This window comes from Bos javanicus, chromosome 2 (genome assembly GCF_032452875.1).
Source record: "Bos javanicus breed banteng chromosome 2, ARS-OSU_banteng_1.0, whole genome shotgun sequence".
Lineage (NCBI taxonomy): Eukaryota > Metazoa > Chordata > Mammalia > Artiodactyla > Bovidae > Bos > Bos javanicus.
Genome location: NC_083869.1, coordinates 97,514,165 through 97,538,774, shown reverse-complemented (window position 1 = coordinate 97,538,774; position 24,610 = coordinate 97,514,165). Strand labels below are relative to the sequence as shown.

General features: G+C 37.9%; 1 protein-coding gene across 44 annotated transcripts in view; it reads right to left on the bottom strand.

The window, feature by feature from the left end:
- MAP2 (microtubule associated protein 2) overlaps nucleotides 1-24,610 on the bottom strand; it is a 297,992-nt gene that overhangs the window by 122,443 nt on the left and 150,939 nt on the right. The gene's annotated exons all lie outside the window — the stretch shown is intronic.

The following is a 24,610-nucleotide window of genomic DNA, read 5'->3' as shown; positions in this document are numbered from 1 at the left end:
CTGTTTTCTAGAACAGCCTGGTTACTTCTATCTAAATATTTCTTCTTTCAGAGCTTATTTATTCATTTTTGGATTCTCTCTCAGTATATTTCTGCTGCACTAACTAAAATATAGTGGGAAATCCCTGATTATGTTTAAAATCTCCACCTCTTTGGTTGTGCATAATATACCATAACCCTATAGTCTTGTCAACAGCCCTTGAAGTTCTTAGCATTTCTGTAGGGAGGCCATTAAATGTGGGAGTTATTTCAGTAGCAGAAGTATTCTGTTTTGGGATTTGCCGACACCAACACTTTGTCTTTCCTGTCCTCTTTTACAACATGCTTAGCAAACTGTAATTATCAGTATTTTCTTTTATAGCAGGATAATTATTTGTTATTTTTGCTTAAGCAATAAAAGAACCTAGGAGAATTCTCCCTGCAAACAAGATTTGCGTGCAAAGCATTAAAGGCTTGCCTGCCTGCACAATATAGGAAGATCCTATAAAACAGAATGCCATTATAAGTTACTCCAGTAAAATATCAGATAATTTTATGGAAATCCTTGACAAAAAGCTTCTGAGAGAGAGCAAGATAGTCACACTGAAGAATATCTCGCTTTTCTTAGTTCCAATTATATTTTACTACAGATATTCATACCAGAGAATAAATATATCATTAAAATGAATGTTGGTAAGATTCTTAAGATAGGAGCAAAATTCTTTTTTGCTACAGTTTATGATTATGTAGCTAGGGTACTGAACTTCCTGTGTGATAGTCATTTTACTTAACTCAAGGGTCAAACTACCAAATTAGCTCATCTGGATTAGGGCAGATTAAGACAAGGATTTGTACAGCATTCTTATTTCAAGGGCACTGGGCACAGATTTAATGAACACCTCAGTATCTGCTAACAATACTAAATTGAAGCTATGATTAAACAAATGCAATAATCCTAACAATGCAAGTCTGTGCATCTGTCTTGGTCCCTACCTTGATCGGTAGCCTCATTTCGGTACCTCTCCTTAATGTTGGAAAGATCCAGTGGTTCTCAGAGCTAAATTACTGCAGACTAGTGAACGCACACAGTATGCAAAACAAAATCCTCCAGCAGACCATGAGACCTGCCAAAGCTCAGCAAGGCAGAACCCTCAGCTCACTGGAATGTGTAACATGTCCCCCCAGGCGACTTCACACTTCTCTCTCCAGCAAAAGGAGGACATCTGTGGCTTTACCTCGGCATTATACAAACATTCCAAATTTTTTTTTTTTTTTTTTGCCACCTGAGCACACACACCCCTAAGATTGTTAGAATCAATTTTGAAACCTGTGGCAGCAATCGCGGGTTATTTAACAGATAAAAAGATTGAGACAGTTACTAATAAGAAGTTTTCTCTTATAGTATTGTATTTATTTCAAAAATTGAGAGATTCTGTCAAAAATGTGTAAAACTATGGCTCCCCTGTTATGTGGTCAAATAAAACATGGTACAAAGAGATGAGAAATGGTTATAGAGGGATTAAAGAGTGGGGGTAATGCTTCTCCCCACTTAGCTATTAACAAGGAGCAAAAGAAGCTGCCCACCATCAAGCAGAAAAGCTTTGAAAATGTGCCCTTGAATGTTCACTGTGCCCTGCTTCCCCTTTCTATACATACAAGGTCAATAGTCTGTGCTAAGTCCCACTTTCCACAAGTTTCTACATCAAATGAGACAATAACTATGAAGTCACATTGGAGATGATCAAGTTCTTTCTGTTATTAGTGCCATAGTCTCCTTGGGCATCTGTCATGAGCAACATGCTAAGTAGAAAAAAATGATAATAGCCATGCCAGATTGTACTTCCATATTGTACGACAGCTTAAATAAATGAAGGGGTTGATTCTGCCCAGAAACTTATTCAGATCAGTTCTGAAGGCAAGATCTGAATAAGTAATCCTACTCAACTATTTTTGTCCCATGCTTGAAGCTGTTTGGACTCCTGGTAGGGTTGAGTGAAAGAATGACTATGCATAGTGAGTGGTCCTCTTTGTTAAGGATGTCTTATCTTTCTTTGATTTGTAAGGTTAAGCAGTTTCTATTGTAAACAGTCTCAGTTCAAGCTATGGATTTTTGAACTGAAATGTCAGTCTGAGTCATTAGCCTTCCTCCTGGGGCTGCCATCAACGTGTGGTCACCAAAGCATCTCTTGCCATTTTGCTTCCTATTTCCAGAAAACAGGGCATGTTGCAAAGCTATCTGAAGATCTGGTAGCGAATTTCCAATGTGTAATATTTACTGTATGCAGGTCAAGAAGCAACAGTTAGAACCAGATATGGAACAATGGACTGGTTCAAAATTGGGAAAGGAGTATGCCAAGGCTGTGTTTTGCCACCCTGCTTTTTTAACTTATAAGCAAAGTAAATCATGAAAAATGCCCGGGTGGATGACTCAAAAGCTAGAAGCAAGATTGCAGAGAGAAATATCAACAACCTCAGATATGCAGATGATACCACCCTAATAAGTTTGCCCTGACCAGTAATGCTGAAAAAGCTGAAGTTGAACATTCTATGAAGACCTACAAGACCTTCTAGAATAACACCCAAAAAGAAACACTTTTCATTATAGGGGACTAGAATGCAACAGTAGGAAGTCAAGAAACATCAGGAGTAACAGGCAAATTTGGCCTTGGAGTACAAGATGAAGCAGGGCAAAGGCTAATAGAGTTCTGCCAAGGGAACATACTGGTCATAGCAAACACCTTCTTCCAACACAAGAGAAGACTCTACACATGGACATCACCAGACGGTCAACACTGAAATCAGATTGATTATATTCTTTGCAGCCAAAGATGGAGAAGCTCTATACAGTCAGCAAAAACAAGACCGGGAGCTGACTGTGGCTCAGATCATGAACTCCTTATTGCCAAATTCAGACTTAAAGAAAGTGCAAAAACAACTAGACCATTCATATAACCTAAATCAAATCCCTAACAATTATACAGTGGATGTGAGAAATAGATTTAAGGGAGTAGACCTGATAGAGAGTGCCTGATGAACTATGGATGGAAGTTCGTGACATTGTAAACGAGACAGGGAGCAAGACCATCCCCAAGACAAAGAAATGCAAAAAAAGCAAAATGGCTGTCTGAGGAAGCCTTACAAATACCAAGAAGAGAAGAAGAGAAGCCAAAAGCAAAGGAGAAAAGGAAAGATATACCCATTTGAATTCAGAGTTCCAAAGAATAGCAAGGAGAGATAAGAAAGCCTTCCTTGGTGATCAGTGCAAAGAAATAGAGCAAAATAATAGAATGGGAAAGACTAGAGATCTCTTCAAGAAAATCAGAGATACCAAGGGAACATTTCATGCAAAGATGGGCTCAATAAAGGACAGAAATAGTATGGACCTAACAGAAACAGAAGATATTAAGAAGAGGTGGCAAGAATACACAAAAGAACTGTACAAAAAAGATATTCATGACCCAGATAATCACGATGGTGTGATCACTGACCTAGAGCCAGACATCTTGGAATGTGAAGTCAAGTGGGCCTTAGAAAGCATCACTACGAACAAAGTTAGTGGAGGTGATGGAATTCCAGTGGAGCTATTTCAAATCCTAAAAGATGACACTATCAAAGTACTGCACTCAATATGTCAGCAAATTTGGAAAACTCAGCAGTGGCCACAGGACTGGAAAAGGTCAGTTTTCATTCCAATACCAAAGAAAGGCAATGCCAAAGAATGCTCAAACTACGACACAATTGCACTCACCTCACATGCTAGTAAAGTACTGCTCAAAATCTCCAAGCCAGGCTTCAGCAATATGTGAACCATGAACTTCCAGATGTTCAAGCTGGTTTTAGAAAAGGCAGAGGAACCAGAGATGAAATGACCAATATCCACTGGATCATCGAAAAAGCAAGAGTTCCAGAAAAACATCTATTTCTGCTTTACTGACTATGCCAAAGCCTTTGATTGTGTGGATCACAATAAACTGTAGAAAATTCTGAAAGAGATGGGAATACCAGACCACCTGACCTGCCTCTTGAGAAATCTGTATGCAGGTCAGGAAGCAACAGTTAGAACAGGATATGGAACAATAGACTGGTTCCAAATAGGAAAAAGAGTACGTCAAGGCTGTATATTGTCACCCTGCTTATTGAACTTGTATGCAGAGTACATCATGAGAAACGCTGGGCTGGATGAAGCACAAGCTGGAATCAAGACTTCCGGGAGAAATATCAATAACCTCAGATATGCAGATGAAGAGCCACCCTTACAGTAGAAAATGAAGAAGAACTAAAGAGCCTCTTAGTGAAAGTGAAAGAGGAGAGTGAAAAAGTTGGCTTAAAGCTCAACATTCAGAAAACTAAGATTATGGCATCTGGTTCCATCACTTCATGGCAAATAGATGCAGAAACAGTGGAAATAGTGGCAGATTTTATCTTTTTGGGCTTCAAAATCACTGCAGATGGTGACTGTAGCCATGAAATAAAAAGGTGCTTACCCCTTGGAAGAAAAGTTATGACCAACCTAAATAGCATATTAAAAAGCAGATACATTACTTTGCCAACAAAGGTCTGTCTAGTCAAGGCTATGGTTTTTCCAGTAGTCAGGTATGGATATGAGAGTTGAACTATAAAGAAAGCTGAGCACCAAAGAATTGATGCCTTTGAACTGTGGTGTCAGAGAAGACCCTGAGAGTCCCTTGGACTGCAAGGAGATCCAACCAATCCATCCTAAAGGAAGTCAGTCCTGAATGTTCATTGGAAGGACTGATGTTGAAGCTGAAACTCCAATACTTTGGCCACCTGATGTGAAGAGCTGACTCATTTGAAAAGACCCTGATGCTGGGAAAGATGGAACGCAAGAGGAGAAGGGGACGACAGAGGATGAGATGGTTGGATGGCGTCACTGACTCAATGGCCATGAGTTTGGGTAAAATCCGGGAATTGGTGATGGACACGGAGGCCAAGCGTGCTGCAGTCCATGGGGTCGCAAAGAGACAGGACTGAGCGACTGAATTGAACTGAACCACCCTAATAGTAGAAAGTGAAGGGGAAATAAAGGGTCTCTCGATAAGGGTGAAAGATGAGAGTGCAAAGCGTAGCTTAAAACTCAACATTCAAAAAACTAAGATCATGGCATCCAGTCTCATCATTTCATGGCAAATAGATGGGGAAAAAGTGGAAACAGTGGCAGATTTTATTTTATTAGGCTCCAAAATCACTGTGGACAGTAACTGCAGCCAGAAAATTAAAAGACGCTTGCTCCTTGGGAGAAAAGCTATGACAAACCTAGACAGTTGATTACAGTTTATTACAAAGTACAGACCTTTGCTGACAAAGGTACTTATAGTCAAAGCTATTGTTTTTCCAATAGTCATGTATGGATATGAGAGTTGGAATGTAAAAAAAGCTGAGAGGTGAAGAATTGATGCTTTCCAACTGTGGTGCTGGCGAAGACTCTTTAGACGCCTTGGACAGCAAAGAGATCAAACAAGGCAATACTAAAGGAAATCAACCCTGAATATTCATTGGAAGGACTGACGCTGAAGCGGAAGCTCCAATACTTTGGCCACCTAATGCGAAGAGCCGACTCATTGGAAAAGACCCTGATTGCTGGGAAAGATTGAGGGCAGGAGGAGAAGGGGATGACAGAGGATGAGATGGTTGAATGCCATCACCGATTCGATGGACATGAATCTGAGCCAACTCCAGGAGATAGTCAAGGACTGGGAAGCCTGGTGTGCTGCAGTCCATGGGGTTGCAAAAAGTTGGAGATGACTTAGGAACTGAAAAACAACAATATTTACTTCAGAGAACTGGCACCAAGCTCCATAAGTAGCTCTTCCCTTTAATGAAAGTCCTAATGGGGTGGAGATGAAAGCAGTCTTTCAGTCCCTTTCTTGTTTACTCATTTCTTCCCCTCTCTGATCTTAAAAATGTAATTACAGGAAATGAGACCACTAGGCAACTGAAACTAAATCCTGACTTATGCCTTCCTAAATGTACACCATGCCTTGCCTAACCTCTCGACTCTTTTTCGAGATAAAAGAAGTTAAGAATGAAGAATTAAGTAGTTAAGGAATGATCTGCTCTCTAGCCCCAGCAGCCCTCTTACGATTCCTGCAGGCTTATCACTTGGGTGAGATAGCATTTCAAGAGAGAGTCAGCTTGTTTGCACCCAGTGGAAAATGATGCAAAACTCAACCTCCTGCCTCCATGATTCACTGAGATTCTTCCCCTTCCTGATTTTTCCCTTTAAAAACTGTCATAGCTGAGTGTGGGAGGGGAGTTTGGGGGAGAATGGATACATGTACATGTGTGGCTGAGGCCCTTCCCTGTTCACCTGAAACTACACAGCACTGTTTGTTAATCGGCTATACCCTAATACAAAATAGAAAGTTCAAAAAAAAGACTCTCAGTAGTTGAGCAAAATCTTCAGAGTTGGTCTCTGGACACAAGTCCACCTTCTTCCCAGAATGCCAGCTTTTCTTATTAAAACACTTTGACTTTCTACTGACAGTTGCTTCTCCAATTGGTCTGTGAGTGGCAAGCAGCTGAACCTGAGTTTGGTAAGAAAGAATCCAATTTGGGCATGTTCAGAGTCTACCTGGTTCTTACAATAACCTGAGTCTTCTTGGTCTCTTTAAGTTGTCAGGAAAGCTGGTTACTGTTCTTCGAGCTCATTAAAAGAGATTGCCAGTGTAAATACGTACTTTCATCAATAGTAGATACTAACTATCAATATTAGTAAAAGAAGTCTAGGATTTATTTCTGTATTAATCTTCCTATTTGCAGAAGCTCTTCAAAGTGCTGGGGTTCTGATCCAGTGAGCTTAGGAAAGGTTCAATCTTCTGACAGCTGAAGGAGGCCAAGCTAATCTTCTGATAGCTAAGAGAGGCCAAGGTGACTCTGGGCCAGTTGAAGAGGAGCATGTGAAATAAAACGCAGTGTTTTCAACAGCATTTAGTTCATCACTGAATGGGTAGCCTACTGCCTCTTGGCGTATTTACTAATTCTACTGAAATGAATTTGAAGATAAACATTTTTAGTAGTTTTATATTTGTTTAAAAAGACAACGAAATTTTTAGCCTCAATAGTAAAGGCAATCTGCCAACTTTTTCTTTTTAACTGAGTTGATTTGTTTCATTTTGGGGGAGAATATAAAAAGCAAATATATAGTTGAGCCTCATTTGAGCTGAAAACTGAAGCTTTAGATATATCCAGCAATTTTCTTTCAGATTAAATTTAAAAGATCTACTGGTAGTTTAGAACAACAACAATAACATTATATGCTTGAGCAAAATGTTGTTTAAATTAGTTTTGGAGATTTTTCACACAAAATGTCTGTGAATGGAGGAATTTATGAAGCTGAACCTTAAAGCTTGGAAGAGTTTATGCACATGACATAAGTAAACAACCCCTTTTCTGAAATGCCATTAAGCAGAGAGTCTATTTTACAATTTAATTTTAGTTTATAAATACAAAGTGTCTTTGAAAATGAAAATTTATTTTTAAAAATATAATTAGTAGTCCTTCAAAGGGGACTAAGATGCTGAATATCCCTTATCCTTTCTTATTTCTAGGTCCTAACGAAAAATACATTTCCTGTCAAAGGTGACTCAACCTTCCAGAACTGATTCGCAGGAAACTTTTAAGAACCATTTTTGATGAAGTGTTTCTCTCATTTACATACTTGGTAAGTCATTAGCAACAAACGGGTGAAAAGACATAAAAAAATTAAACTCCCAGGAGCAGATCTCTACAGCATATTAATTTACAAGGTCATCGTATTTTGGATATAATCCATAAAAGTTCTCTGTATAAATAATAAATAGCTATTCACATTTTTAAAAACAATATTTTACATGTGAAGGAATATTAAATATTTCATGAAAATAAATAGTATTTTCCCCTCTAGATTCAAAATTTTATTTTACTGACATGAAACATAGAGTCAAACCCAAAAAGAACAAAGAATAACTCTCTAGGAAAATGTTCCAAAAATGAAATCCTACATTATTTTGACAAAAAATAAAAGAAAGAAAAAAAGAGGGAGAATTGGAACAGATTAATTGATGAACTATAACTGGTGTCTGTCACTAACTATAAATATAAGTAAAAACAACTGGAATACCAGCTTTCATTTATTGACCATAACTAAGAACATGCAGTAGAAATATCATTAAGTAGGAGGTCTGTTTTCTAACCTAATTTTAATTTATAGATACAAAGCCTAAGTCTTTAAAAATTAAAATTTGACATCCAGTCCCACCACTTCATGGCAAATAGATGGAGAAACAGTGGAAAGAGTGGCAAACTCTATTTTTTTGGGCTCCAAAGTCACTGCAGATGGTGACTACAGCCATACAATTAAGACACTTACTCCCTGGAAGGAAAGTTATGACCAACCTAGACAGCATATTAAAAAGCAGAGACATTACTTTGTCAACAAAGGTTCGTCTAGTCAAGGCTATGGTTTTTCCAGTAGTCATGTATGGACATGAGAGTTGGACTATAAAGAAAGCTGAGCACCGAAGAATTGATGCTTTTGAACTGTGGTATTGGAAAAGACTCTTGAGAGTCCCTTGGACTGCAAGGAGATCCAACCAGTCCATCCTAAAGGAGATCAGTCCTGAGTGTTCATTGGGAAGATTGATGTTGAAGGTGAAACTCTAATACTTTGGCCACCTGACGCGAAGAGGGAACTCATTTGAAAAGACCCTGATGCTGGGAAAGATTGAGGGCAGGAGGAGAAAGGGACAACAGAGGATGAGATGGTTGGATGGCATCATCGACTCAATGGACATGAGCTTGGGTAAACTCCGGGAGTTGGTGATGGACAGGGAGGCCTAGTGTGTTGCAGTCCATGGGGTCGCAAAGAGTCAGACATGACTGAGCGAGTGAACTGAACTATGTCACAATCTTGCAAGGTACTTCACAATCAATGTGACCTTTATGCCTCATAACAACTCTGAGGCAAGTACGATTGAAACTTACTGTTGAGAAATCCATTCCCCCAGATGCATAAACCTGAACTGACATGAGCTATTAGTCTCTCAACAATATGCTTGCTAGTCATAAAAAAAACTGAGCATGAATCTGTGCACACAAATTAAGCACAACCTGAACTTCCAGGAAGGGCTACATAGTCAGAATCCTGGCTTAACTGATGGAGCCCTGAGAGAAGCCACAGTGCAGCATTTGCAATCAGGTCAGCCCCAGCAGAACTAACACCTAATTGCTCAGTATTCTCCAACTCTTTGCGACCCCAGGGACTGTATCCCACCAGGCTCCTCTGTCCATGGAATTTTCCAGGCAAGAATGCTGGAGTGGGTTGCCATTTCTTTCTCCACAGGGGTCGAACCCACGTCTCTTATGTGTTTTTCTGCATTAGTAGGTGGGTTCTTTACCACTAGTGACACCTAGGAAGCCTACTAACACCTAGGGGATAGTGGTTTAGTTGCTAAGTCATGTCTGACTCTTGGAACTTCACGGACTATAGCCTACCAGGCACCTCTGTCTGTGGGATTTCACAGGTAAGAATACTGGAGTGGGTTGCCATTTCCTTCTCCAGGGGATCTTCCCAACCCAGGAATCAAACCCAGATCTCCTGCATTGAATCTTCAGGCAGATTCTTTACTGACTGAGCCATGAGAAAAATCCCTCATAGCTAACACCTAGGGAAGCCTGCAAATTCTAGGCACCAGCCTCCAAGCTCACACATGTTGTCTTGGTTCCACCGGCCCCACAAGGAGATGTGTCACTTTTGATTCTGCAACAGGGGCTGGCAGACAGCTCCTGTAAACAGCTATTATGTAAACAAAATAGCTCATGTCAGTTCAGGTTTATGCATCTGGGGGAATAGATTTCTCAACAGACATCTATGAGGCCAGAGGTAGAGTGGAAAATAATTACTCAATAAGTCACCTTCCTTTGAATCAGGCAATAAAGGACTCTGGCAACTCTGGAGACTGGTATGGGATTTTGCTGCAGATTCAGAGGGAAGAAAAATCTATCCAGAATTGGTTCTGGTGGTGAATGACCCCAGAAGCAGGTTGTAGAGCAGATAAATCCTATTAAGCCATCTGGGAGGAGTGAGAGCAGCTGGTAGGTCTGGAGGCTGAAATAGCTAGGAAAGGCTCTGAAAAATCTGCATTGCAGATAAGCCTCAATGGAGACAGCTGGAACTCTTAACATCTCCCCAAGCTAGCTTCTCTCCTTAAGAGCAGAGTGCCTCAGGTGGTATAATTTAGAATGAATAGCATTTACAGGCTTTTCTGGTGACCTTGGTGGTTTAAAATAATTCCACTTTTTGTCTTGCTGCTTTTCACCTGATAGTATCTTTTTTTGTGTTGGTGGGGTGGGCAGAACAGAGGAGAGGCACACGGTAAATCTTGCTCCTTTTGTAAATCTTATCTTTTATTTAGTGTTAGGTTTTGTCTTTAGCCAATTTATATCACAGCATCAACAACATAAACTACTGAGAATCTGCTGTGTCTGTTAAGAAAGGGGTGGAGAAATATAAACTTGGAAAGTCATAATAATCAAATATGAGCAATTACAGAGCTTCTGCTATGTAAATTATCTTCATTAATTCCTACAATATCCTAATGAGGTTGTTATTATCATTCCTGTTGTATACAACTGAGGCTTGATGAGTTCTCGGTTTCTCATAGCTGATAAGGGCCGGATCCCGAATTTGAACCCAAGGGTATCTAACTTCAAAGTCTGTACTTATTTCCCTACATTATAATCTAGCATTTGTTAAATGCCTTTTATGTGCCAGACATTCTGCTTGCAAAAAGCAATAATAGCCATAGCCTCCAGAAATTTCTGCTCTGTTGGGATGAAGGCAATTATAATAAATAGCTTTTTAAATAGAGGGTGTTATTATTTAAAAAAAAACTTTTTAAGGCTTCATATTTTCTATAATGTGTTCACACATAGTAATTTAGAATTCTGTAAACACGTAACTATAATTAAAGTCTAGTATATGATCTCAAGAAAAGTAATTATTAGTAGGAAGGGGAGATGAATAGATGGAGAACAGGATTTTTTAGGGCAGTGACAATGCTCTGTGTGATACTATAATGATACATATATATCATTATATATTTACAAACTCATTGAATGCACAACACCAAGAATGAACCTTAAGGATGAAAACTATGGACCTTGGGTGATTATGTGTATCAATATTCACCCTTACTAAAAAGCATACTACTTTTTAGTAAGCTGAAGATGGGGGAACTATGTGTGGGGGGCAGGGGAGGAACCTATATAGGAAATCTCTGTACCTCCCTTTCAATTTTGTTGTAAACCTAAAACTGCTCTTAAAAAATAGTCTTTTAAAAAAGGCGTTAAGAGGAGAAAAAATAATTAAAAGGAGAGCGCACATACATGGCTTGAATGACTCAGAATGGATGGGGTTTTGGTAAGTGAAACTCTGGTTCACATGTTAGTTAGCTAAGCTTTTTAGGGAAAAGGAGGAAAATAAAGGATCAGTCTGTCAGTCAACATTGTTCTTTGAGCACCTACTCTGTCCTGGTTCTTTCAGTGGGTTCTGGAATGGGAGACACTCATGGAGGTTCTAGTCTTGTTGGCCAGATATGCATTAAGTGGATAAATATAAGCGGGAGAAATGTAGAGTGTTATGGGAGTATGCAATACTCAGGCCTGTATTAGACCAGAGGCTGGGGAATGGCTTAAGTCTAAATCATGACATCTGAGACCTAACTAATGAGCAGGACTTGAGAAAGCAGAGGGGCAGAAGAAACAAGAGAGGAATGGGAAGTGAAGGGTATTAGTGCTTCAGGCAAGAGAAAAAAAAAAAATGTGTGCAATAACCCCATGGCAACAAACTCAGGACCAGCTAGAGAATCATGAAGAGGACAGATCATGGATGGCCTTTATAGACTCCTGACTCTATTATTATGAATACTATGGTTTTAAATACAGGCATATCATGATTATATTGACTGTTAAAAGATACATCCAGTTACTAGGTGTATAATGACTTGTATAGAGCAAGTGTTGATGCAGGAAGTTGTCACGGTTGTCAAGATCAGAGATGATGGGAGATTATCTAACAGTATATGGGCATAGAAAAATGGATGGATTTGAAAAATGTTTAGGAAGTAGAACTGATGGGACTTAGTAATTGATTGAACTGTTATATTTTAGGTAACAATTTTAATATAAACATTATTTATATAGACATCAATACTTGCTAAAATGACATTTCAGAGCCTTTGAAAGTAAATATAAGACTGCAAAGTTGTTATACAAATGATGACTATAGTAGGCTGTAGGTAATGAGAAAACTCCAAATAACAGTGGCTTAAAAGAAATGAAAATTCATGACAAGATGATTTCATTTTCAAAATGGCTAGCCATTGGGTCTGAATTCCCACCAGCAGAAAGGAAGAAGGAGTGACAAAGAGCACACTGTTTCCTTTGAAGCAATTATTTCCCAAACAACTTTTGTTCATATCTCACTGGCCAGAAATTAGTCGTATAGTTAGACATATACACAAGACTGGAATTCTGGGTCCTATTCTGAATGGCCATGTGATCTAAAATGTTGGGGTTCTATTATTATTGAGGAAGAAAGAAATAATTGATATTGACAGCAAAAGTAATCTGTATCACATTAATTATGAGCTAAGGTCTTACGTATGGCTTAGGAAAAAAAATAAAATGTGTAAATTGTACCAGGCTTTTAAAACGACAGAAAATTGAACCACATCAAAATGAACTCATGAAATAGCACTCTGCATTTTGCCCAAGTTGCCAAGTACATTTTTTAACCTCAACTACAATCTAGATGGGCTGGGTAAGTTAAACAGAGCGTCCCCTTCAATAACTATGGTTTTGTACTGCCACAAAGCCGATTCAGCTATGCCAATATTTGAACATAGTTGTTTATGGTTTCATTTCCTTTACTTTTAATAGTGGCCATAAAAACCCAAACAAATGCATTTTATTCACATTCCTTTGAATGAGGCCTTGAATTTAAATTATGTCACTGGATCCATTAACGTTTAACTATGGCTGGTGACTTATCCTCTACAGACATTCAACTTTTGAATAATAATTGCATGCAGAAAATGAGAATTAATAGCAGTCAGATAGCACATCCTATATGCATCACTCCACATACTTTCACAGTATTTTACGTTTTGTCTGTTTGACGTGTTCTCAGTTTGTTTCTAACAATAAAGTTTATCAATAAGATGCTGGGCTTAAGTATTAATAATTTAGGAAAAAATACCACTTTTATCAATTTTCCACAAATGGTTCCTAGTATGCTGACGTCAAAGATCGCTGTGACTCTTTCTACATTTAATTTTGTCTTAACATTTTTTTTCAATTTTTACAATTAAGCCACTCTACTGTTATTGTTATTAAAATTTTTTTCCTTTTATTAGGTGCTTCAAGTCCCAACCTCTCTGAGAGAAGAAAATCTTCAATGAACTGAATCCATATGAAATAATATTTTTGTGACAGCTAATTAACTGTACTATATTATATTCATTATTACCTAAATATTCACATTCTTAATTTTACCAACCAAAAGTTGTATATCCTATGCTAAACCTAGATTTACATTTATTTTAACTATATTATACCCACTACATTCTTGATCTGCTTTTATCTTTGTCTTTCCATTAGGTAAAAAAACATATCCATGAACAATCGCTTATTTTAATATTACTACTAACATATAATTTTTGGTTCTTTTGAATTGCATATAGCATTTTAGTTCTAGTATCTACTGGGTATCACTTTGCAATTTCTATTGGGTAGGGAGGTCTGGATTTATTTGTTATTCTGGATCCATGACAAAGATAGCTTATATTTATTTTCCACTTTATAGCTTTTGATATGTGTTTATACATTCCATCTGAACCCTGAAAATCAAACAGCACCCACCTTTATTTTATAGGAAAAAAGCCCCCCAAAAGGGAAACAATATTTCCATTAGCTAGTAAATAGTAAATGCAGGACAATGTAACTAGTGTAAAAAAAAGTGCAATGTAAACACATATTGATGTTGTGAAAATTCAGAGTAAGAAAAATTAAATATGATCTCCTTTAAAATGGTAAAAATGTTGAAAAATAATGTAACTCTAACAAGAGTTTGAAGATATTCTAGAAGCCAGAAAGCAGGTAGGTTGAGATAGAAAGAGAAAAAACACTAGGGAAACTGCTGCTAGAAATTCATGTCTATCCCAAGGAAACCTGAAACTCCGAGCTGAAAATACAGAGTCCAAGGGGGCTATGAAACCAATATCATGCAATTGATTAAGAAATGTATTTAAACAATTGAGATCCTTTCTCTTCTTCTCCTTTGCTAGTACATATTCAGCTGACAGAAGATGCTTTTGCCCCCCAACAGTAAAAATAAAAACTAGTCTTCAATGAAAGCAGGCGAACAGTCTTACACACAGTTCTGGTAAGCATAAATCCATGCAAAACTGAACCACCACTGTGGAACTGTGGGTACCCTAACCAGCTCACTCACTGGTTCCACCTCCATGCTCTTCCTGGGAGTCTGTTGCTTGACAGACTCTGTTCACTGGCCCAAAACTTGCAGTCAGCCTTCACAGTGAGTGGGAATACAGATCTGCACAACTGCAGAGGAAACTTATAATTAGTTGCCTAAGATCCTCAGCCTAGTTCTTCATTCATTTAAAACAAACAAAAACCTTTCAAATCAAGACATTTGAGAAAAAACAGTGCCATGAATAAGAAAAATACTTTAAAAAGTAACTCCTAGAGAACTAGAAATGATTCAGGGAACAAAGGAGAACTTTATAGGTATCTTTCTGAGAGAGATGTAAAAGAATATTCCATACTTTAAATAAACTTCCTTCTAAAAATGAATTACAGAAAAGCATCAATCAGAGAATGAGAAAAAATTCTGGGAAATCAACATATGATTAAAAATATATAATTAAAAAATTGAAGAGTGTGTGCCAAGGATAATGAGGGATGTGGAGGAGTCAGTGTAGACCTTGGATGCTCAAGTGAAGTGTCTGGTTATTTTGAAACACCATGAAACATCACATAGATGTGATTTTATGAAGCTTTAATCATTTTATTTGTGATCTTGGGTTCTTGCTGAGTTGTCTACCACTTGACTAAAATTCTGTGAAACTTAGAATTAAACAATGAATTTTTATTCATCTATCCCTCCATCACATGCTTTTTAAATACATAAAATGACATATTCTGTGATATATTTAGACTTATCTCCCTTTCAACTCCCTTTAAACTGAAAAGTTTAAAACCATTTCAGTAATAACTGTTTTTATAAATAACTAGTATTTAAATACATACTTGGTAAATAGCTAGTAAATAGTACTCAGTAAATAACTAATATTTACTGAGCTCCATGCCATGCTCATCCAGGATTCTAAAGGGCAGGAGTCTTTTGGCAGGGCAGGGCAATCCACTGAGTGGAGGTCACAACTAACTTGGAATGGGCTTTTTATTTTCGCAGTCAAGTCAGTGCATTATTAAAAGAGTACGGGTTTAGGACAATCCACTAATTTTTCTGTTTTGGCTACAGAGCAGTAGAAAGTAAAGGTTTGGGGGACAGAACAAGGGTAAGATCCCACCTTCACCATTTTTAGTGGAGTGACTTGGGAAGCTCATTGCATTCTTCCAACTTCAGTTTTCTCATCTGTAATTAATAAATATAACAAGACCTGATATTCTTACCCCTGTGAGACTGCTGTGAGTTTTGGGATGCCATGTATTGGAAAATGCTTTGTATCATTTGAAAAGAGGTACTGATTTTTTAAAAGATCTAAATGCAACTTCTTAGCCGGTCACATTATGTAACAATTTTATGATCCAAAATCTATATCCTGGGTCTTTTTGTGAGCAAAACATACAGAGTAGAAAGAAAAATGCAAGCACATATTAAGCTATATACTATATATATTACTTTATCATATCCCTTTGATTTACTATTTACCATCTTATAATGGAAAAGTCGGAGAAGGCAATGGCAAGCCACTCCAGTACTCTTGCCTAGAAAATCCCATGGACGGAGGAGCCTGGTAGGCTACAGTCCATGGAGTCGCTACGAGTCGGACACGACTGAGTGACTTCACTTTCACTTTTCACTTTCCTGCATTGGAGAAGGAAATGGCAACCCACTCCAGTGTTCTTGCCTGGAGAATTGCAGGGATGGGGGAGCCTGGTGGGCTGCCGTCTATGGGGTTGCACAGAGTCGGACACAACTGAAGCGACTGAGCAGAGCAGAATGGAAAAGTACAGCAGTGGATGAGAGTAAATGAATTAGTCAGGACCATGAGTGTTTGTTTAAATGTTTTCATTGTTAGATCTCATATTTCCTCGAGAATCAGTGAAATTCTTGGAAAGTCAGTCATTTTAGGAATTTCTGTCCTCAATTATTTAAAGTATAAGCAGTGAAGTTGTGCATTTTAAGATTCTAGAATATCACAAATTCACCTGCGGCTATGGTCAAAATTGTGCTAGCCAGTTGCTTTTAGGCACTTTGTGAGAGGAATCCTAAATGCCTGTGTGTTGCAGCTCATTCTCTCTACAGAACCATGAACTCTTACCGTGAGAAAATTCTACAGTGCAAAGGGAAAATCTTTTTAAAGGAAACTAAGTGCTAATATTCACCTTGTAAATAAAACATATGATCTTCCTGAAAAGAAACATCATTTCCCAAGTTGCTACACAATGCAAAGAACTATCTTTTGGCCATAATCTGTTAAATGAAGTAGCTTTGCTTTAACAATCGCCAGACATGGATCAATGTACTTCCGCGGCTTTAAATGGTCATAATCTAGAGTCATTAACACCAGAGAGAATCTGAAGAAAGGTTAATTCAAACCATCTGAGGCAGATCCAAATGGAATCCACAAAAACTGAAGATTGATTCAGACTTGGGAGGGGGGCGGTGGCGGGAAAGGGAGAGTTTGTGTCAGAAACACCAAAGGTTATCCTGTATACCCCAAAACTCTTAACAATTGAATGGATGACAAAAGAGCATAAAAATAGTATTTAAGCCTGGAATTTTACCACCCCAGTTTGATTATGCACAGAAGACCAACACTGTCCATTATAGAAAGACTTGAGTTTCACATACATGCTCATTTTCTTAGCTTCAATTTGACATATTATTAAGGGCATTTTCTGTGTAGACAGCAAGGAAGACTAAGAAGCAATAAGAGGTCTTAAGACATGGTCTCTTTCCTCAAGGATTTTCCCCAAGTTTTCTCCTTGAAAAGGTTTTTCTATCTAAGTTGACTTCTGTTCATATGAAAACAAATTTTATATTTCACTGGAATTTTCAACTTAAAACCACTAATGGCACTGCTCTTGCCTATTTGGCTGTTAAAGTAAACATTGAATTACAGAATGACAGTGACAAGGTCTAAAGATCTGGTCATGGTACGACTTAGAAACAGCCTTTTAAGCAAAGGATAAATGCTGTAAGTATGAGGACATCACAAATGTTTAATAGGCACTCAAGATTTTTTTTTTCTTAATAAAATGCTGTATTTATTTGATTTGTTATTTTCTTAATTATTTCATGGGGTTTCCCTGGTGGTTCAGTTGGTAGAGTCTGCCTGCAATGCAGGAGACCTGGGTTAACTCTGGGCTGGGAAGATCCTTTGGAGAAGGAAAAGGCAACCCATTTCAGTATTCTTGCCTGGGAAATCCCATGGACAGAGGAGTCTGGCGGTCTATAGTCCATGGAGTCGCAAGTCAGACACAACTTAGTGACTAAACCTACCTACCTATTTCGTAGCTGAAAAGTGTGCTGTGCAAGGAATTAAACAAGTAAAGGCACCCGTGCTCCTGCAGCTATAAGGGAGGATTGAGAGCCTAAAAGTGGTGGCTGAAAGATAACATCCCTCAAGATGGGGTCTGTCAAGACTTCTTGTGAACACAACCCCTCTAAACATTGTCTACCAATACATGCATCCCTCCTTCAGAGGAATGCAGGTTGCTGTCACCAATCAAAACAGTCCTCCAAAGGGAGATGATTATGTTGGAAAAATATGCATTCTTGAAATTAGAGACTATCTTCAATAGCCTCCTGTGACTATGCACAGTCCTCCAAGACTTATGTTAGGGTATGGGTGGCAAGAAGATGGGATATGAAAATTGGGAAGCTTTGCTACTCAGCACAGAGGAACATAAGGGATGTGAAGTGCTAACAGATCAGAGAATTTAACAGGCCAGGATGGTGCTGAACATTCAGGCAGAGAAGAGGTTAAAAGTCCAAAGAAATTATGAAGCAGGGAACAGAACTGGAATTAAGAAACTGGCCCAGGGTTATATGCAATCACATCCCCAAACCAGAGCCACAAGAATTCATTATACAGCATAATAAGCATTGAGCATGGGCAGAAAGAAGGAAATGTCAGTAGCTCATTAGGACTGGTTTAATGGATCTTTCATAAAGTAACTGGCTGAAATTGAAAAAGTTTAGAAGTTAAAAGGAACAAATCTCTCTTACATCATCAAAGAGGCTTGTAAGTTTGCAGTGCTACTGCAGGAAGAGAAGGACTCACATTTGACTTGCTCATAACAACAACTCCAGTTATTCTGAAGTTTTTGGGGGGCGGTGGGAGTGTCTGGACATTTGCCATCTAACCTCTTGAGGATCAAAGCATGGTCCACGGTTCAGCAGCATCAACATAACCTGTTGTTTAGTCACTAAGTCATGTCTGATTCCTTTGAGACCCCATGGAGTGTAGCCCACTAGGCTCCTCTGTCCATGGGATTCTCCAGGCAAGAATACTGGAGTGGGTTTCCATGCCCTTCTCTAGGGGATCTTCTTCCTGACATAGGGAATAAACCCATGTCTCCTGCATTGGTAGGCAGATTCTTTACCAGTGAGCCACCTGGGAATCCCAACATCACCTGGGAGCTGGTTAAAATATATAAACTCAGGCCCCTCCTTGGACCCACTGATTTGAGTCTTTATTTTAATAAGATTCTCAGTGGATTCAACTCTGCTGTAAAGTTTGAGAAGTTTACCTCCCAGTACCTACTCTTATACCTGATTGCCCATTCTCTATATGACTGACTCCGTAATCCTTTAATTTTGCTTATCCACTGATTAGTTCCCCTGTCTAGAAAGAAACTTCCATTAGGGCAGGAAAAGGGCATGAAATTGATGCTCAATAAACATTCACTGAATGAATAAGTAAATTTTCCTCCAGTCTGAGATAAAGTCTGGATGATATGTAAGGTCCCCATATCTTCCCTTTACCACTAGAAACTCTCACTTTCTTCTGCTCCACTTTCATCTGTAGGGAAGATGAATGTTGCCTACCAAGGCCATATCCTTGTCTACGCTCTCTATCTCCTTTCCACTAAGACCCTGCTCCTTAAATGTGTCCTTCTTCTGCTTCCAAACATAGCATCCTCCCCGCGCCTCACCCCGCTATCTCTATCTGCCCTCTCCTTTCAGTTTAGGACTTCCCCTGTTAGTAAGGGAGGGGGGAGGTAGTCACCAGCCTCCATGCCTTGTATATTCTATTCTCTTTCCTTTGAACCCTGGTCTTCTTAAGCATGTTTTCTATTATTTTCATATCCCTATTTACTTATCCTCTTCTCCAGATCTTGCTTCTGTCCCCACAGTTTGATTGGTCTGAGTCAGACCCAGTTCAAAATTGGTGCTAAACCTGTGTGGTTGTCCTTAGTTCCTGGCCCTTCATTTTCTAAGTGGATATCTAAGAATCTACATTGGAGTCACTGTGATAATTAAAGTGCCTGTCACAGAGGCTGGCACATGGCAGGTGCCTAATGTAATTTTAGATTCCTTTTCTTGGAGTAAAGCTGGGGCTAATTTTGAAACCGGCAAATTATATCTGACCAGGAATTTGACAATTTAAAATATAGTGATTCTGCTGTTAGGAAATATCCATTGGAAATCACTCGAAATATCCTGTAAGAGGGATATACAAAGTATCCCACTGCAGAATTGCGATGACAGTGAAAACTTACGAACAATGGGGAATAAATGTGTTCAATGTCTATGGGATAGAATATTATGCAGGTGGAAAAATGTGGTGAGATTATTGAGACAATGCAGGTTTCAAACTGTACTGTCCTAATCTTCATTATGTAAATGTAAATACAACAGATGAAATAAGCTAAAAGGTCAGGAAAGTGTCAAGCATAATCTCTGGCTTGTGTTATGGATGGCTAGTATTTCCTTTCTTATACTCTTCTAAATTTTAGAAAATACAGATTTATTGCTTTTTATAATAGAAAACATAACCTGAAATAGTAAGTTCAGCAGTCTTTTATTTTCATTCTTCAGTTTCTCTGAAGAATTTGCACTTTAGCCTTGTCTTTTTTCTTTGCTTAAAAAAAAAAAAAAATCCTTTGATTTTGTCATCCCATCCCTCGTTCTGTATCCTAAATGTGAATGCTATCAAGACTTTCCTCTCTGGCCCTCTTCTTATCTTTCCTGACAATGTCATTCACATCCTACTTCCCTGACTCATCTTCTCAGCTTTGGATCTACATGTCCTGCAATTTACTGGACCAGTCCACCCACCTCCACTCATGGCCTAAACTGGCCTCTCCATATGCATTCTCTCATCATTCAGTCAGCCCGTATTGGCTGTCCACTATGTACTAGACTGTCTGTCAGAGACTAGGGATGCAATAAAAATAAAAGGAAAGCTCTTTCCAAAAACACCTCTTACCTACCTTTCTCCCCTTATTTTTCTGGTTGTCGAATTCAAATGGCAGAGTTACCATGAGTCCTTTTGCTTTTCACTCCTCCTACCAATCCAGGCTTTGCTATTCTCAGTGTATGAATCTGAGCCCAGAAACATCTTTCATTTTCATGACCTCTTTTTTTAATGCCCACTGTCAACACTCTCTTGGAGCCTTTATTTTTTTCCGGGATTATCCCATGACAGCTTCCAAAGTGATGCTTTCTTCAGTATGTTCTCACACACAATCCTGTCATATACAGAGCTATAAAGTAAGTCTTCTGAAAATATAGTGCAGGTCATTGCGGTCTCTTATTCAAAACACAGTCCATAGCTTTTCAGTGAATACTGAAAACATTTCCTTGACTTGGCATTTATAGTCATTTTTCAATGTATTTGACTGAGCTGAATGAAATTTTTATTTTGTAGCCAAAAAGAGTAAAGTACTAGGCATTTCGTATGGTACAACCTAACAGTATTCACATACATTTCCATCCTTATCTTCCAAGATTCTCCTTCTTCTGCCCGGCATTCTAGAATATAAATAAGATCAGTCTATGCTTTCCTTGCATGTTCACTGTCTCTGGTCCCTTTGCTGAGTTGTTTGTTCTTTCTGGAGCTCCTCTAGGCATTCTGTCTCCCTTGAATACACCCATTCATCCCTAAGTTCCACCTCAAAAGCCGTCCTCCACTGTTGTGCCTCTGCTCAACTGTTAGCAGTCCTGCCCTGTAAAGACGTCCCTTAAGAAATTATTCATGTGTCTCTTATGGTACTAATGAGCCTGGATGCTACTTTCTGGTTTTAATCTGCTGTACCCAACTGAGCTCAAAAGGTGTTCTGTTGTATACATTCCCTTTCAAGGACAGTATCCTAATACATATCTGTGTGATTGTAAGTGTCCTCAGGTATTTCTCTGAGTTGAGTCGTAATTTAAGGTTGAGTGTGGTATCTTCACACTGTTCCCTGCTTGTTTATCTGCTTTGGCCATTTGAAACTTCTATTATTTCAATTAAAAAGAGCCTTTGCAAGATATGGAATCAGTTATATGATTTAGTACCTGAATTTTTCTGGCTGATTTTCTTATATAAATGATGCAATTCAGTAATATGACTTGACTGTAATGACAGGAGATTCTTTGTGCACTTATTTCAAAATTCTCTAATTTATCTGATATCCTCCAAGAATAAAAATCCTCAGGTTAAGTATAAAATATATATTAAAAATATAAAATATACCAGAGTTTGAACATTATAGTGAAGTACTTGAAGATGCATTCACTCCTACCTAATATATAAAAACAAGAATCTACAAGGATACTCTTTTAACCTTATTTCAGTAACATATATTTTGTGTACATAATAAAGTATTAAAATAATGACTCTGAGCCAAAAAATCTACCAGAAAGAAATGAAGCATGCTGTGGTTAATATGAAGGACTTTGGGCCAGTCTTGTGTTGATTACCCAATTGGAATCTCGGTTCATTCATAACATGGAGACCATACCCAACTCCTAGAGTTGTAGGGAGAGTTAAAATGTAATAACATACCTTAAGGGCTTACGATATTATCTAACACATAGTTAATAACAAAAATTATAGTTTTACTAATAAAAACAAGTGAGAAGAAAGAATAGCATTCCCTAAAGCTATTATGATTCTAGAACTTTCCTTACAGATTATACACATGTATGTAAGCATATATATATAAAGTGATGTCATACTTAGTAGTCCTTAATAAGCAAGCAAGCATTTAAGAAGATTATGACATCATTCTTAGTATTACATTGAGAGAGAGAGTGAGCACCCCCCCTCAACCCCCGTCTGTGGCACCAAAATTTTGGCTGAAGACATGCCGAGCAGTAAATAACGCCAAGCCTGGGAACAGTGTTTAGGAAGCATCCATAAAGCAAAACTCATGCTGCAGTTTAGCACCCTAGCTGGTGAAAGTGAAAGGGGACATTTCAAAAATTCTTTCCATCTTAACCTTAAACCAGAAAAAAAAAATACTTTTGCATATAGCCTGAAGAAATTTTTTATGCATGGTTTGCCTGATTTTCTACCTAGCATTAATTATTTAATGAATTTTGGTTAATTTTAGGGGTAACTGAAAAAAAAGTACAAAATGTCTGTTTTACAGACTGTTATCTCATGAAAAACAAGAACAAAAAAGTAATGGGAGAAAATATTGACGAGTCATTTATCCATCACATAATTAAATAAATATTTATTGAATTTCTGCTGTGGTCCAGGGACTATTCTACATGCTGAAGATACGAGTGAAAAACAAATCACCAAAGGAATTAACTCACGTCAAGATGATATTGATTAGAAAAACCGTGATACAGGTCCCTGACTCTCTTACTGTCCAGTAGCCAGATTCTATTTTGATTTGACAACGTAACAGACTATTTGAATAAATTTTGATTTACTACCCAAAATCTATCAACATACCCCAAGATGAATTTTAAAATGGTTCTAGAAGATATAAGAATCTGAGGATTTGTGAGGTAATACACCACCTCTCCAATACACAGGTAAAAATTGAAACAGAGCTGATTAATGCCTATTGACAATATAATGAGTACATTTTTAAGTGGCTAAATAGTAGCTTCAACCTTTTTCAATTCATGTAAATACCCCAAAGTTCAAAATTAATATAGGGAGTAACTAAAAGAGTCTGAAGATCAGGAAACCGATTCTCACTTGAAATATAAACTGTAGATATTTAGTTAGATGGGCAAATTCCAGATAGATTTTTTTTAAATCACCAAACATGAGATGTTTTCACTCACTCTGAGTGAAGCCAACAAAGAGAGAATGGTCCTAAGGGTTTTACAGTATCCAGGAGGAATAGTCAGTCCTGTTTGGGTATTTCATACATGATTCCACTGAGAAATTTCTGAGGAAAAATACAATCTATTTCATATATTTCTGAGACAAGTCTATTAGATTTTGTTCACTATCTGAAATAATGCAATTTCTTTTTTTAGAACACACTGATTTATTTTAATGAATTCATTCTTCTGGGCAAAAATATTATGTGATGGTGCCTACAGTCTGGAAGGGGTTGACAGGGACATGTGCCCTTCCCTCTCTCCCACAATAACTACCCACAGCAGCAAGACTCTTAATAAGCGATTGTGGAATGAATAAATTAAAGTTCTCATAATTACACACTGCAGAGAAAATTAAACAAGGACATTTATCTCCTTCAATTGCCACAAATATTCAGAGTCACAGGTGTACACTTGCATACTTCTGGTATTTCAACACCAGTAGTTAAACATTAGCCATTTTGAAGTACATTAAAAAAAAAGAACCTCCCTTTCAAAAATATTTTGGACTGGTAAGTCTTATGGAGAAATCCTATGTGAATACCAAGGAAAGATTTAAAAGATGTATTGATCTTCTCAGCAAGGCAGAAAATGTCTTCCATTTTTTAAAAGGCAAATTACGAATTCTGATTTTATCAACGTGAATATTCGTTCAAGTCAAAGCTCATCTTAAAGAATTAAGGAAAAGGTAATACCCATAATTGGTATCTCCAATCAATATATATCCTGATGCTGAATTTGGAAATTCATATTTTTAATGGAAGGCATAAGGCCCAGGATCAATGATTCAACTGCTTTAATGACAAGATGAAGGATTACTTTCTTATGCTGTCAATGCTAAATAAAACATATAAAATCAGTTCTTTCAATAACGAACAACCTCAGCCTTTAAAATAATACAGTACCAAAGACTAAATCATCAGTGAAGAAGTTAAAACATTTTATTCGCAAAACCCAACAATACTGAGTCATTCCTGGGAGTCTCTAGCGCTTATTCCACCTGGGAAGGGCAAGCCATTTCATTTAGCCATTTAAAAAATATCACTTAATAGCAAGATTCCTTCAGATAAAATCATTACTT